Source organism: Hyla sarda, chromosome 4, assembly GCF_029499605.1.
Source record: "Hyla sarda isolate aHylSar1 chromosome 4, aHylSar1.hap1, whole genome shotgun sequence".
In the NCBI taxonomy this organism is placed as follows: domain Eukaryota; kingdom Metazoa; phylum Chordata; class Amphibia; order Anura; family Hylidae; genus Hyla; species Hyla sarda.
In genome coordinates this window covers 77,140,441-77,154,524 of record NC_079192.1, presented here as the reverse complement: position 1 = coordinate 77,154,524, position 14,084 = coordinate 77,140,441, and the positions used below count along the sequence as shown (strand labels likewise).

At 41.9% G+C, this 14,084-nt stretch overlaps 1 protein-coding gene across 1 annotated transcript in view; it reads left to right on the top strand.

Moving 5' to 3' along the window:
* Window positions 1-726: 726 nt before the first annotated feature.
* The window catches only part of AAK1 (AP2 associated kinase 1), a 194,963-nt gene continuing 181,605 nt past the window's right edge, over window positions 727-14,084 (top strand). The window contains exon 1 of the mRNA XM_056571425.1: window positions 727-860. The gene's annotated coding sequence lies outside the window, so the exon portion shown is untranslated. The remainder of the gene's footprint in view (window positions 861-14,084) is intronic.

Below are 14,084 nucleotides of genomic sequence, written 5' to 3'. Positions count from 1 at the left end.
CATACATGTAGTAAGGTGAGTTATACGGGAAGCGAGTTATATTACCAATAAGCTTTCGTAATGACAGAAATGGATGTCAGAGGTAGAAATTAAACACCCTTTCCATCTCAATAAAAAACATAGTAACCTTGCAGGAAGCATGGATACAAACATATTGATGACTGAATACAGACACTTTGGTCCTGGATTGGCTACCACTTATTATAATTGAATTGCTGAGGAGTTTACTCAAACTATTGGCATATTTTAGGTGGAAATGGGCATGCCTATTTATCTATAAAATGCACACCAAATTCTGCCATTCAGTGCCAAGATAATACTGCCGTACAATGCCTAAATAATACCGCCATATATTGTACAAATAATACTACTATGTAGAGCACCCCATAACAATGCCATATATATACCACATAACACTTGTGGGGACCCTCTTAAAAAGTTTGTTCAGTCTGCCAAAAGAAACAAGGTAGCGGGCTTAACCCCCTAGTGACCAAGTAAATTTGGCCCTTAATGCCTAAAAAGATTTCCTCTTTTTTTTTTTCCCTTGGTCGCGTCCAAAGAGCTGTAACTTTTTTATTTTGTTGTGACTGTATGAGGGTTTGTTTTTGAAGGACACGTTGTACATTTTAATTTTGCCTTTTTTGGGTTCATATAACTTATTGATTTATACTGGCACATACAAGGCAGACCTGGGGGCTTTCAGAAGGCACCCGGCTGCTATGGAAACAGGAGTTTGTGATCTGCATACAGACGGTTGCTGGAATTAGACAGACAGAGGTGAATTACGGGCCCATGGGCCCCAGGCTGTTAATAAAGTGGTCCCCCCTCCAGCCACAATGGTGGCATTGCTTTTCAGGAAGGTAACTGCTTTTACTCATACTACTCATGATTAAAAATAGTAGTTACAGTCTTAAATGTGTTAGCCCCCCTGGAGACATATTATGCCATCCCGGCTTACTCCAGCCCCAGGTTAATAAATGTGATATCATTTATTGAATTATTTTTTTAATCAGTAAAAACCAAAGAACAATATAAAACGTAAAAAAAAAAAAAAAAGGAAAATAAGTTGGCGAATAAAGTAGAATTACAGTGATAACTAATTAATACAGTATATGTTTTGTTATAATGTTATATTTTAAAAGTTCAGATTTTTTTCACATGCACCAAATCTGTATATATATATATATATATATATATATATATATATATATATATATTTTTTTTTTTATGGAGTTAGAATAGCTTTTCTTTCTTTTAGTACCCCTAGGGGACTTAAAGGGGTGCTCCAGCAAAATACATCTTATCCCCTATCCGAAGGATATAAGATGTTTGATCGCGGGGGTCCCACCGCTGGGGATCTCAGGCGATGACAAGCACTGCACCCCAGTCATCCGTGCACAGAGCAAACTCTGCTCCGTGCTGGATGACTGGCAACTACAGCTGCCATGCCCCCTCCATTCATGTCTATGAGAGGAGGCAAGACAGCTATGTACTAGCCATCATGCCCCCTCCCATAGTCATGAATGGAGGGGGCATGGTGTGACATCATGAACACGGAAGGATTGGAAGCTCCAAGCTTCCATCTTCTGGATGACGTCGCTGCCAGCCTGGAGATTGCCTGGGTCCCCAGTGGCGGGACCCCCCCGACCAGACATCTTATGCCCTATCCTTATGTTTTTTGCCGGAGTACCCCTTTAACTGCAAAGCACCTTGAATATGCATGATGGTGGAGGCATAGGAGTAACTAACCGCTGTTTAACCCCTCAGATGCCATGGTTAATAATGACCACAGCATCTAATCTGTTATTGAGAGGGAGTTGGCTGCCTTTTTAAACCCATTTACTTTAGAGTTATTTAAAAAAAAAAATTGCACAGATTAGGGACCTGCCAAAACAGTCTACCCATTTGTGGCGGTCAGCTTCAAACCCTTTTGGCTAAACTTAATAGATACCTAATATGGAGCTAGATAGGAACTGGTAATAGTGTATGGCTGTGTGGTGCCCCTAAATTCCTAGTGACAGTACTGCCTTTAAATATTTTGAAATGTTACAAAGGTTCAAGGGGGAAGTGTTTTTAATAAGAAACTAAACATAAGAACTAAAAGGCACAATCTGTGGTTATTTAGAGGCAAGATCAGAAGTAACGTGAGAAAAAATATATTATACTGAAAGAATAGTACAAACATTTTTCCAGCATTTGTGGTTGATGAATCCAGTTAGTGCATGTAAACCTATCTGGGATGAACATATATTTATCTTTAGATAAAAATAAAAATGAAAAGGATATTAGGTCAGACTAGACGGACAAAGATGTGTAGTGGCCATGTGAATGATGCAGGTTGTGCTGGAAGTTGTAGTCCTCTAACAGTTATACCTCCTGGCAGGGTGGTGTAGCTAGACCCGAGTTCCCTTGTGACCCCCCACATCTATCTTTTTTGTCAATGAAGCTGTTCCCGTATGCAAAGTGCAGGAATGAGACCTTTGGATGTTAGGATTCCATGATATAACTTTGACAACTTTACTTAAAATTGTTATGTAATTCCAACAAAATATAGTTCCTTTGTTAAAGCTTGGAATTTTACAGCTTTTTAGCCAAAAGAATGGATATTTTGTCACTGTCCCTTTAAATTGTGCTTTTTAGCAGCTTTACTGTATTTAGCAATCTTTTAGTTTCTTTTTAACACATGTTCAAGTATTGACTGATGCAGATGTGAATGTTCACAGGTAAATGTTCTCAGTCTAAAGATACTGAAACTAAAGATGAGGATCTCCACAGATTGGCTCATTGTGGTGCAATATGTAAACATTTCTTTACTCACTCAACTCTGGATCTGTGACATGATACTTTGAGGGATGTGGCAGAAAAACTGCCTGTGATGCGGTGGCCAAGCAGCAGTAACTCTGACCAGAGGCCAACGAAGAGATTGGTATGTTGCAGAGGGGTCCTTGTTAAGCCTTCTCCTTTCTGGATGTAACAAATCTTGATCATGATATACTTAGAGCTTTGACTTGATTATAGACTGGATTTTACCTAGGTAGAAGAGAGGTGACCTAGGCCAGAACTGATTCTAGACTAGATTAGATTCTCCTAAAATATAAGGATGGACTAAGGACTTTTTCTGCAACCATTGGTTGGTGTGAAAAGAATATTAACTGTTTACACTTCTAATACACTTCTAATACCCAATATACATTTATGCATTATGCAAAACCTTTCACTCTCAGCCACACAACAACTCTCTTAGGATAGTAGCTGAAACAGTTGTATTGGTTGTATTGGAACACTACAGATGAGCCAACACAAACGAATGTCCAGCACTAGGTATGCGGATAAAATCTTTTCGTTTATTGAAGTTGCACAGGACAAACAGGTACAAGTAGTCTTTCTAACGCGTTTCGCGCTTAGATGCGCTTAGTCATAGACTAGATGCGCATCTATGACTAAGCGTATCTAAGCATGAAACGCGTCAGAAAGACTACTTGTACCTGTTTGTCCTGTGCAACTTCAATAAACGAAAAGATTTTATCCGCATACCTAGTGCTGGACATTCGTTTGTGTTGGATCTATTGTGGAAGCCGGGGCGGTGCCGGCGGGTCCGAGACACAGGTGTGCGCACAGCAGGAGTGAGCTGTATCTTGCTTGGATACACTACAGATGAGCAATCTTCTGTGTTTCCCAGTCACTGTCAGAACAGTACCACACCGGCACTGACCTAAGTGACATGAAATAGAGTAGTTACTAGGGATACACAGTCTAGAAACTAAAGGGTTGTTAGACAGTGCCCCCCTAACAATCACTCTCAGATTACACTAAAGATTGCACTGTAACAAGTAAGGGCAGCTGCAACACAATAAGCCCCGCAGTACTAACTTTTTCCTATATGTCTACTTTAACATTTGCCATATTTTTGCCAAACATACATTTAGAGTCTATTCCCAAATACAGTATCCTGCGCATATTTGATGCTCAGGATTTGAAGCTGTAGATTTGAAGCTGTGTTCAGTCAATTAGTTTACATTGAAACTTGCAGCATAAAATCTACAGCTTCCAATCCTGCACATCAGATATGCACAGGATACTGTATGTGGAATACACCCTCAGGGAATGAACGTCTTTAACAGTTAATAGGATCCTAGTCAAGTGACAATACAAATGCACAACATAATGTGTCAGACTACCCCCCCTCCCCCCTCTCCTTTTAAACAGCATGGCCTTTGAAGGGAAATGCCTTTCATTGGTTTTTAACACTTATATTACTTCATTTTATAGATGAAAGTACACCCATAACTAACACCTTTAGGCCATTTGAGATTTAAAAAATTCTATAAGAGTGGACGCAAGAAATCAATAGGGTTAATTCAAGTGAATTCTGTGCTGCAGCGTGCGTCATATCAAACCATTATATAAGAGGGTTCAAAATGTCTCCATGTGATCAGTGCTGCGGTGATAGCATATCTAATATTAGAGATGATGTCATCGTCAGTATACGGAGTAGGTGTGACAATTGGACAGCGTGTGTACGGCATTATGCATCTTCTCAGTACTGTGTGAACTCTTCTGCTTGGCCATGTAGCGTCTTGTATGTCTTGTAAATCAATCTGCATTGTGAGACAAAACATTCATTTATTTGTTGCCGGGAGCTTAGCTTCTAAATCTGATGTACCAGAGCTGAATGAAATAAAAAAGAGGTAAAAAAAAAAAAAAGACCTAAACAATTCTTGACCATTAAAATAAAGCTGAAGTGTGCGGTGAAATTATGGTCTAGTCTGTACCATGCAAGCAGTGATTAACCCCCAATAATCCACAACTGTACAGAGTTACCCTGTCCCGTCCCTTGTCCACTCCCAGCTGTAGGACAGGTTCACATGTTCAGATATTTGGTGCAATTTTGAAAGCCAAAGCCAGTAATGGTTCATAAATGGGGGGCACACGTACAATATAAAAAAAAGACTGAGGCTTCTAAATCCATTGCTGGCTTCGGCCTTAAAGGGGTACTCCACTGGCCACATCACGGCATTGTGGTGTCCCGGTACCGTATTTCATACTGTACCTTTGTAGAGGTCCCCATAGTCAGAGTCCCTAGGAACGTCGGGGTCCCTCTTCTATAGTTATCCCCTTGTCACCCCTTAGTTAGTTCATATTTATATAGGATTTCATATAAATATGTATATATCTAAATGCCTACCTGTTCAGCGTAGCAGGACCTGCGGGTCATGTGACTTAGTTCAGAACTCTATGGTTTTGCTAAAGGACCTTTGGTGGTTCTCATGACGTGTTCACCCACAATGCAATGTAACGGTGAGTGACATTTGTTATGGACTAATCCAAAACGGCCAGCCCCTGCCCATATAAGGGAGCTGCGCCATCTTGATCACTCTCTTGGGTTGCTGATTACAATTTACTAGGCCAAAGCCTTGCAGCCTCGGCCTTTAACATAGCGGATATACTAAGCAATTCCCCGCTACTCACCGCAAGATCACTGGACCTAAACGCACCCTTAAATCCAGCGGATCTCTGCTACAAAATGTCTAAGAAGCTAAATTGAGCTTATCTGATCCCAACCAACTGTCAATCGCTGCTCAGCCATATCTGTAGAGACTCTGTTATCTGGACTGTTATTGCTGCATGTACAGAAATTCTTCAGTAAAAGTTCCAGCAAGTTTTCAGTTAACAGTGGTTGTGGACAATCCTTTATTTCTGCATCACCTATTGCTCTTGGGAAGGGTGGCAATAGGCCTATCAAGATTACAGTATTTAACCCTCACCCTGGCGTCACGAGTGACAAGGGTTAACAGCACCCTTTACTATTCTGAACAGCAACACCCTAACTACCCTACACCCCACATGGCTTTATCCCCCAAGTTTACCACAGCATCGTGTGGTAGAGTTACATTGAGGGGCGTGGTCATGACATCACAAGGGGCATGGCCAACCACTGCAGCGCGAAAACAGCGTTCGGAACGTTTAGTTCTGACCGCTGGCCAGTGGAGTACCCCTTTAAAAGTTGAATAAAGGGTAATTGGGCAGTAAGATGGGTGTTTTTATGTTTTTTTTTTTTTTTTTAAAGATGCCCAGTCTTTCCGTTATAAAAAAAAAAAAAAAAACATAAAATCTTTACTTCTCTCCCACACTCCCCTGGTGTCTCTGGTATCACTGCTGCGGTCCCTAGTGCTCTCCTTTTCCTGGTGGGTCGATACATCCTAGTGCCGCTCAGCGAATCGCTAGCCAAGGTGGGATGCTGCTGCGGGCAGCAATTCACTGAGATGCACTGTGCCGCATCGACTAGAAAGAGGAAAGGACCAGGGATTGCAGCAGTGATACCGGAGATACCACAGAATAGTAGGAGGTAGGTAAAGTTTGTGTTTTTGATAAGGAACAGGCTGGGCTTCTTTGAAAAGAACAACAGCAAAATAAAAAGATAAAAAATAAAAAATAAAAAAACAAAAGTACCCCTTTAAGGCTCCTTTCACACTGTGAGTAATCATCCGTTATTAAACATCCGTTTTCTGTGTAAAAACGGATGTATAATAACGGATGAAATAACGGGTGCAAATGGCTGAATAATGTCCATCAAAATAACGGGCATATCCACCCGTTAAGACCCGTTACAACATCCCTCATGTACGGCTGTTTTAACACCTCTGCCTATAGACTCCCACAGCTGGGTCTACTACTACTACCATCATGGAACAGACTTGTTTTCCATGATGGGAGTAGTAGATCCCTGGCTGCGGGAGTCTGCCGGCGGCTGGGGAGGCTACATTAGGGTTTGCACTACTACCCCCATCATGGAACAGACTCTGTTCCATGATGGGGGTTGTAGTACAGGGGCTGAGGGAATGATCGCACCGGGTCTCACTTCTGAGACCCGATGCGATCAGAAGTTATTAAACAGGGGAGTGGGCGGCATGCTCCGCTCCCCTGCGATGTACAATGTATTTTTACTTTTATTTTTAGATTCCCCGCCGGGAGCCCTGAATGGCTGGTACTGAGGAGCCATTTAGGGCTCCCGGCGGGGTTTTCAAATAGAAGCGCTTAATTTACCCGTTTCTTGTGACGGAAGAAAAATTTTTGCATGTGCCATTTTTTCTTCCATCACAAATAACGTCAGTTATTCATGATTGGCTATAACGGGTCATAACGGATAATCAAAAATCCCATAGACTTTGATGGGATTTTGTAATGGCCATTTAACATCTGTTTTTAAGGCTTTTCTAACGGAAGTTTATAACGGGTCTTTTAACAGAGCAATTTTATGGTTTGAAAGGGGCCTAAAGTAAATCTTCAACTTTTAGTATCATGTCATATCGTCATATTTAGTACCAAAATTCTGTGATGAGTAATTTCTGTTATCCCAAAATAAGAAGTTATCCCTTATCAACAGGGTGTTCATATATTGGGATAACAAGAACAGAGGTAAAAAAGTCTCTGTTACGCCGAGCGCTCCGGGTCCCTGCTCCTCCCCGGAGCGCTCACGGCGTCTCTCTCACTGCAGCGCCCCGGTCAGTCCCGCTGACCGGGAGCGCTGCACTGACATGGCCATCGGGGATGCGATTCGCACAGCGGGACGCGCCCGCTCGCGAATCGCATCCCAAGTCACTTACCCGTCCCGGTCCCCTGCTGTCATGTGCTGGCGCGCGCGGCTCCGCTCTCTAGGGCGCGCGCGCGCGCCAGCTCTCTAAGACTTAAAGGGCCAGTGCACCAATGATTGGTGCCTGGCCCAATTAGCTTAATTGGCTTCCACCTGCTCCCTGGCTATATCTGCTCACTGCCCCTGCACTCCCTTGCCGGATCTTGTTGCCTTGTGCCAGTGAAAGCGTTTAGTGTTGTCCAAAGCCTGTGTTACCTGAACTCCTGCTATCCATCTTGACTACGAACCTTGCCGCCTGCCCCGACCTTCTGCTACGTCTGACCTTGCCTCTGCCTAGTCCTTCTGTCCCACGCCTTCTCAGCAGTCAGCGAGGTTGAGCCGTTGCTAGTGGATACGACCTGCTTGCTACTGCCGCAGCAAGACCATCCCGCTTTGCGGCGGGCTCTGGTGAACACCAGTAGCCTCTTAGAACCGGTCCACCAGCACGGTCCACGCCAATCCCTAGCTGACACAGAGGATCCACTACCTGTAAGCCGAATCGTGACAGTCTCCTGCAGATGTGTGGCCTGTGCTCCACTTATTCTTTATGGGGCTTCAACACTGCTTCATTAGTTCCTGAGGACACTGCATATTTAGCAGTGAAACACGTTGGGGGGCACTGTCGCTTGTTTTAATTTACAGCAGAATGTTCAGACTCAGAGTGCAGAGTGCAAATTTATAATCTTGCCTATGACTATATTAATATATGTATATATATATATATATATATATATATAACAATGTATGCCAGTCAAATATATGCCAGCAAGACACTCACTTGGCATACGCCTGGCTGGTAAAAGTCGATGGGCACATTAGATGAATACAGACTTATATAAACATTGTTGAAGCAGGGACACACGCTGCTATTCATCATTATGCTGCGGAGCAAATGAATGACCAGAGCACTTCCTGCCGAAGACATCTCAGGCACAGTGTCACTCAGATGGTAGGGAATTCCATAGGAAGCCTCTGTGAAAGTGGTTCTTGTCAGGATCATGGGAAGATCTGCCTCAAACATGGATGACCCCAGGAAGCAGCATCTATACAGGATTCACATTCTCACTTCCTGAGTCTGGGGCCTCTTTCGGCAACTGGTGACCGACCCTGTAAGTCAGAAATATTTAGTACTGCATTGCACAAGAACAATTTCTAACATTATAGCCCAGCAGATATCTTTATAGGATGTCTCTCTACAACTACCATTCAACAGTTCATTTACCAATATATGCCAAAAAAAAAAAGTTTGTAAATGTATTGCATTATACTATTTATCCAGCATTACAGTCTGTATTATAATCCAGAGCTGCATTCACAGTTCAGCTGGCAGAAGAAACCATCAAGTTCTATGGCATTGTCAATTAGTTATAACGCAGTGGAAACATTAGTCCTTACGACATCAGATTATTGGTATGCTCTCATAGATCCTGAAAATAGAGGAAATTCAACCCAAATTTCATCCATTCTCAGGATCGGTGGGGGGTCTCAGTGGTTGTTATAATTTATTAGGTGTGCAGGGGAAAAATTTGGAGTTGGGAATACCCCCTTTAACCCCTTAAGGACGCAGGATGTAAATGTACGTCCTGGTGAGGTGGTACTTAACGCACCAGGACGTACATTTACGTCCTGTGCATAACCGCGGGCATCGGAGCGATGCCCGTGTCATGCGCGGCTGATCCCGGCTGCTGATCGCAGCCAGGGACCCGCCGGCAATGGCCGACGCCCGCGATCTCGTGGGCGTCCGCCATTAACCCCTCAGGTGCCGGGATCAATACAGATCCCGGCATCTGCGGCAGTGCGCGATTTGAATGAATGATCGGATCGCCCGCAGCGCTGCTGCGGGGATCCGATCATTCATAACACCGCACGGAGGTCCCCTCTCCTTCCTCCGTCCGGCTCCCGGCGTCTCCTGCTCTGGTCTGTGATCGAGCAGACCAGAGCAGAAGATGACCGAAAACACTGATCTGTTCTATGTCCTTTACATAGAACAGATCAGTATTAGCAATCATGGTATTGCTATGAATAGTCCCCTATGGGGACTATTGAAGTGTAAAAAAAAATGTAAAAAAATTTAAAAGTAAAAGTAAAAAAAAAGGGAAAAATCCCCTCCCCCAATAAAAAAGTAAAACGTCATTTTTTTCCTATTTTACCCCCAAAAAGCGTAAAAAAAATTTTTTATAGACATATTTGGTATCGCCGCGTGCGTAAATGTCCGAACTATTAAATAGAATGTTAATGATCCCGTACGGTGAACGGCGTGAACGAAAAAAAAAAAGTCCAAAATTCCTACTTTTTTAATACATTTTATTAAAAAAAATTATAAAAATTTATTAAAAGTTTTTTATATGCAAATGTGGTATCAAAAAAAAAGTACAGATCATGGCGCAAAAAATGAGCCCCCATACCGCCGCTTAAACGAAAAAATAAAAAAGTTAGAGGTCATCAAAAGAAAGGGATTATAAATGTACTAATTTGGTTAAAAAGTTTGTGATTTTTTTTTAAGCACAACAATAATATAAAAGTAAATAATAATGGGTATCATTTTAATCGTATTGACCCTCAGAATAAAGAACACACGTCATTTTTACCATAAATTGTACGGCGTGAAAACGAAACCTTCCAAAATTAGCAAAATTGCATTTTTCGTTTTAATTTCCCCACAAAAATAGTGTTTTTTGGTTGCGCCATACATTTTATGATATAATGAGTGATGTCATTACAAAGGACAACTGGTCACGCAAAAAACAAGCCCTCATACTAGTCTGTGAATGAAAATATAAAAGAGTTATGATTTTTAGAAGGCGAGGAGGAAAAATGAAAACGTAAAAATTTAATTGTCTGAGTCCTTAAGGCCAAAATGGGCTGAGTCCTTAAGGGGTTAAATGTTGTTCAGATATGAATATGCCCAGAAAATAGGATCTGTCAACTTCCCTGACATGTCAGCTTTGGTGGAACTGTGTAATGGGGATCAAGGACACTTGCCCACAGATCCCCAGGCAAGCGTGCACACACATATAGTTGTGTGGTGTCCCGGTACCGTATTGTATACGTTACCTATATAGAGGTCCCCATAGTCAGAGTCCCTAGGATGTCGGGGTCCCTCTTTTGTAGTTTTCCCTTTGTCACCTCTCACTTAGTCGATGACTATATAGCAGTTCTATTTAATATTAATATAAGTATAAGGATAAAAATGTATATATTTAGTTATAAGGCGAGCTCAGTGAGCTCGCCTGTTCGGATCGTAGCAGGACCTGCGGGTCATGTGTTCAGGTTAAAACTCAATGGTTTTGCTACAGGACCTTTGGAGGTTCCCGTGACGTGTTCACCCACAATGCACTGTAACGGTGAGTGATAGTCCTTACAGACCAATCCAAAACGGCCGGCCCCTGTCCATATAAGGGACCTGCGCCATCTTGATCCCTCTCTTGGCTGGCTGACTCTGGAAGAGGTAGGACCTCCGCAGCTTACAGGACAATTTACTAGGCCAAAGCCTTGCAGCCTAGGCCTCTAACATAGTGGATAGACTAAGCAATTCCCCGCTACTCATCGCAAGATCGCTGGACCTAATTACTCCCCTAAATCCAGCGGATCTCTGCTATACAATCCTTCAGAAGGTAAATTGGGCTTACCTGATTCCAACCGCCTGTCAATCGCTGCTCAGCTATATGAAAAGAGACTCTGTTATTTGGACTGTTACTATTACTACATGTACAGAAATTCTTCAGTAAACGTTCCTGCAAGTTTTCAGTTAACAGCGGTTGTGGACAGAACTTTATTTCTGCATCACCTATTGCTCTTGGGAAGGGTGGCAATAGGCCTATCAAGAAACACAGCATTTAACCCTCACCCTGGCGTCACGAGTGACAAGGGTTAACAGCGCCCTTAACTATCCTGAACAGCAACACTCTAAATACCCTGCATTCCCACAAGACAGTATCCTCTCATCTGCCACCACAGTTGAAAGTTGCCTGTCAGTGTAAGCTGCAGGACCTACAGCTTACACTGAGAGGAGACGATCACCTCACTCATCGGTGTGTTTAACTGTGGAGGAAGGAAGATGCAGCCCGGCAGTTCTGGATAGCGCACTGCTGGTAAGCATTTTATTCTGGCATGGGGGATCGAGGAGGTGACTACCTATTTACCTGGCTACTTGGCTATCTACCTGGCTACGTATTTACCTACCTACCTGGCTACCTACCTACTTGCCTACCTAGCTACCTGGATACCTTCCTGGCTACTTACTTACATAGATAGCTACTTGGCTACCTACCTACTGACATACCTAGATACTTGGCTACCTACCTTCTTATCTACCTAGCTAGCTAACTATCTGGCAACCTATTTAAGAACCTACCTGGCAACCTACATTCCTGGAAACCTACCTACCTACTTAGCTACCTACCTACTGATGTATTCATGGAGGGGGAGACCTATCTATCTACCTACCTGAAGACATACCTACCTATGGAGGGGCTTAATAATAGGAGAACTAACTACTGTGGGACATACCTAACTAATTGAGGACCTACTAACCTACCCACTTTTAGTGTCTGGGACACCAAGGGGGCATTATTATAGTTTGGGGGCCTATAAATGGGGAGATTGCGTAGAGATGGTAAGGAATGTAAAGCCTAAGATGTTTGTCCTGCAGCTGCTAAAGATAAGAGTTTTGGTTGGAAGAAGTCATCATGACAGAAGAGTAATTTAACTGTATGTATATTACTGTGTGACATGACTTTTTTTTTTTTTGGGGGGGGGGTCTAGGGCAAAGCTACATGGGTGTTGGGGGTGAGAGATCATATAGCACCTTGCCAGGTGTGCTAGGGGCATTAGACATGATGGTGAGTGAGTAAGGGGTCTGTCAGAACGAAGAATGACCAATGCACCTCGCGGCAAGGAAATGCTCCAAGTGCATATTTGGATTTTAAACAATATCTCGGTAATGGTTTGATCAGCATCACCGGCACTAATAAACAGGCAGTTCCAGAAGGTTAGTGCTAATGATGCTGATAACATATTCTACATCTAAATATATTAGTATTACAGACTAGGGATGGCATGGCTTTACTGGTGCCAACCTTTTTATTTGCTATCAGTTCAGTGCCAATTTAAGTTGAATATGAGCAACAGAAACTGGTTACGAGGAATTTTGGGGCTGAAAACCAGTCTGTCTTAGTGGAATCATGAATGACTGAGGGCACATTCAGTTGATCTGTTAGCAGTACTTTTGGCAGGAGAGTTTCTATTAGTTAAATGGTTGGTTTCTGGAGGGGACATTGAAATATAAGGAGGGGGTTAAAAAAAAAAAATACAGCGCCTATTACAAAGTACTGTACATGAATAAAATAGCCTTCATAAGGGTTAAGACAATAAGTAGGCAGAAAAAGCAGCTGCCTTATGTCCAGGAGACCTCACAGAGCAGAATCATCCATGATCTTTTTCCCTTATCAGAGTACAGAGACTCGGGAGATGTCTGGCACAAGAACATACTGATGGCGCAGCCATTGCTAATACCTGTTGTCTATCTAATGTGTACACTAAATGGGACTTTTCAATATAAGAAAAACCCAATGTGATGTTTTCCCCTAAGAGCTATGTACATAGAATATGCTTAGATTTTCCATGACCTACAAGTTTATTTAATCAGCAAAATAGTATTCAAATAGAAGCAGCACCATGTGAGCATGACAAACCTTGGAGGTAGAAAACAGGTTTATTCCATTTATCACAGAATAAAATAGAATGTTCTCGATAAACTAGTTGCTTATTGTTTGACATTGATGAATAAAATCTACTGACGTGTCATGGTAACATGCCAGAAGTTTTAATATTATTAATTCCTCTTTTTTTTTTTTTTTTTTTTTTTTTATAGCACCCACATATTCTGCAGCATTGTACTTCACATGTCATTACTCACATTGGTCCTTGTCGCCATTGGGGCTCACATCAAATCTAAATTCATTAGTACAGTGGTCCCTCAAGTTACAATATTAATCGGTTCTGGGACGACCATTGTATGTTGAAACCATTGTATGTTGAGACCAGAACTCTATGGAAACCTGGTAATTGGTTCTAAAGGCACCAAAATGTCATCCAAAAATAGGAAAAAGTGAGGATTAAAGAAAAATAAGTAGATAACAAATATAGATAAAGCAATCGCATACATAAAAAAGTAAGAAAGATCTGCTGGGAGCTGTAACTCTTTTTATTATAAAAATGAAAAACAAATCGGATACAAAACATAAAACAAAAACAAGCTTAACCAGCTATAACAAACATAACATAAATAAAATTACAAAAACAAAATCTGCCTAACCGGCCAGCCCAAATTTACTAAAATATACTTTTACTTTTTTAGCATACCAAAAAACAAAATATCACACTCAAACACGCATTCCAAAAAGAACATAAAAATAGCCCAACTTGGCTTATAAAAATGTATAAAACATAAAAT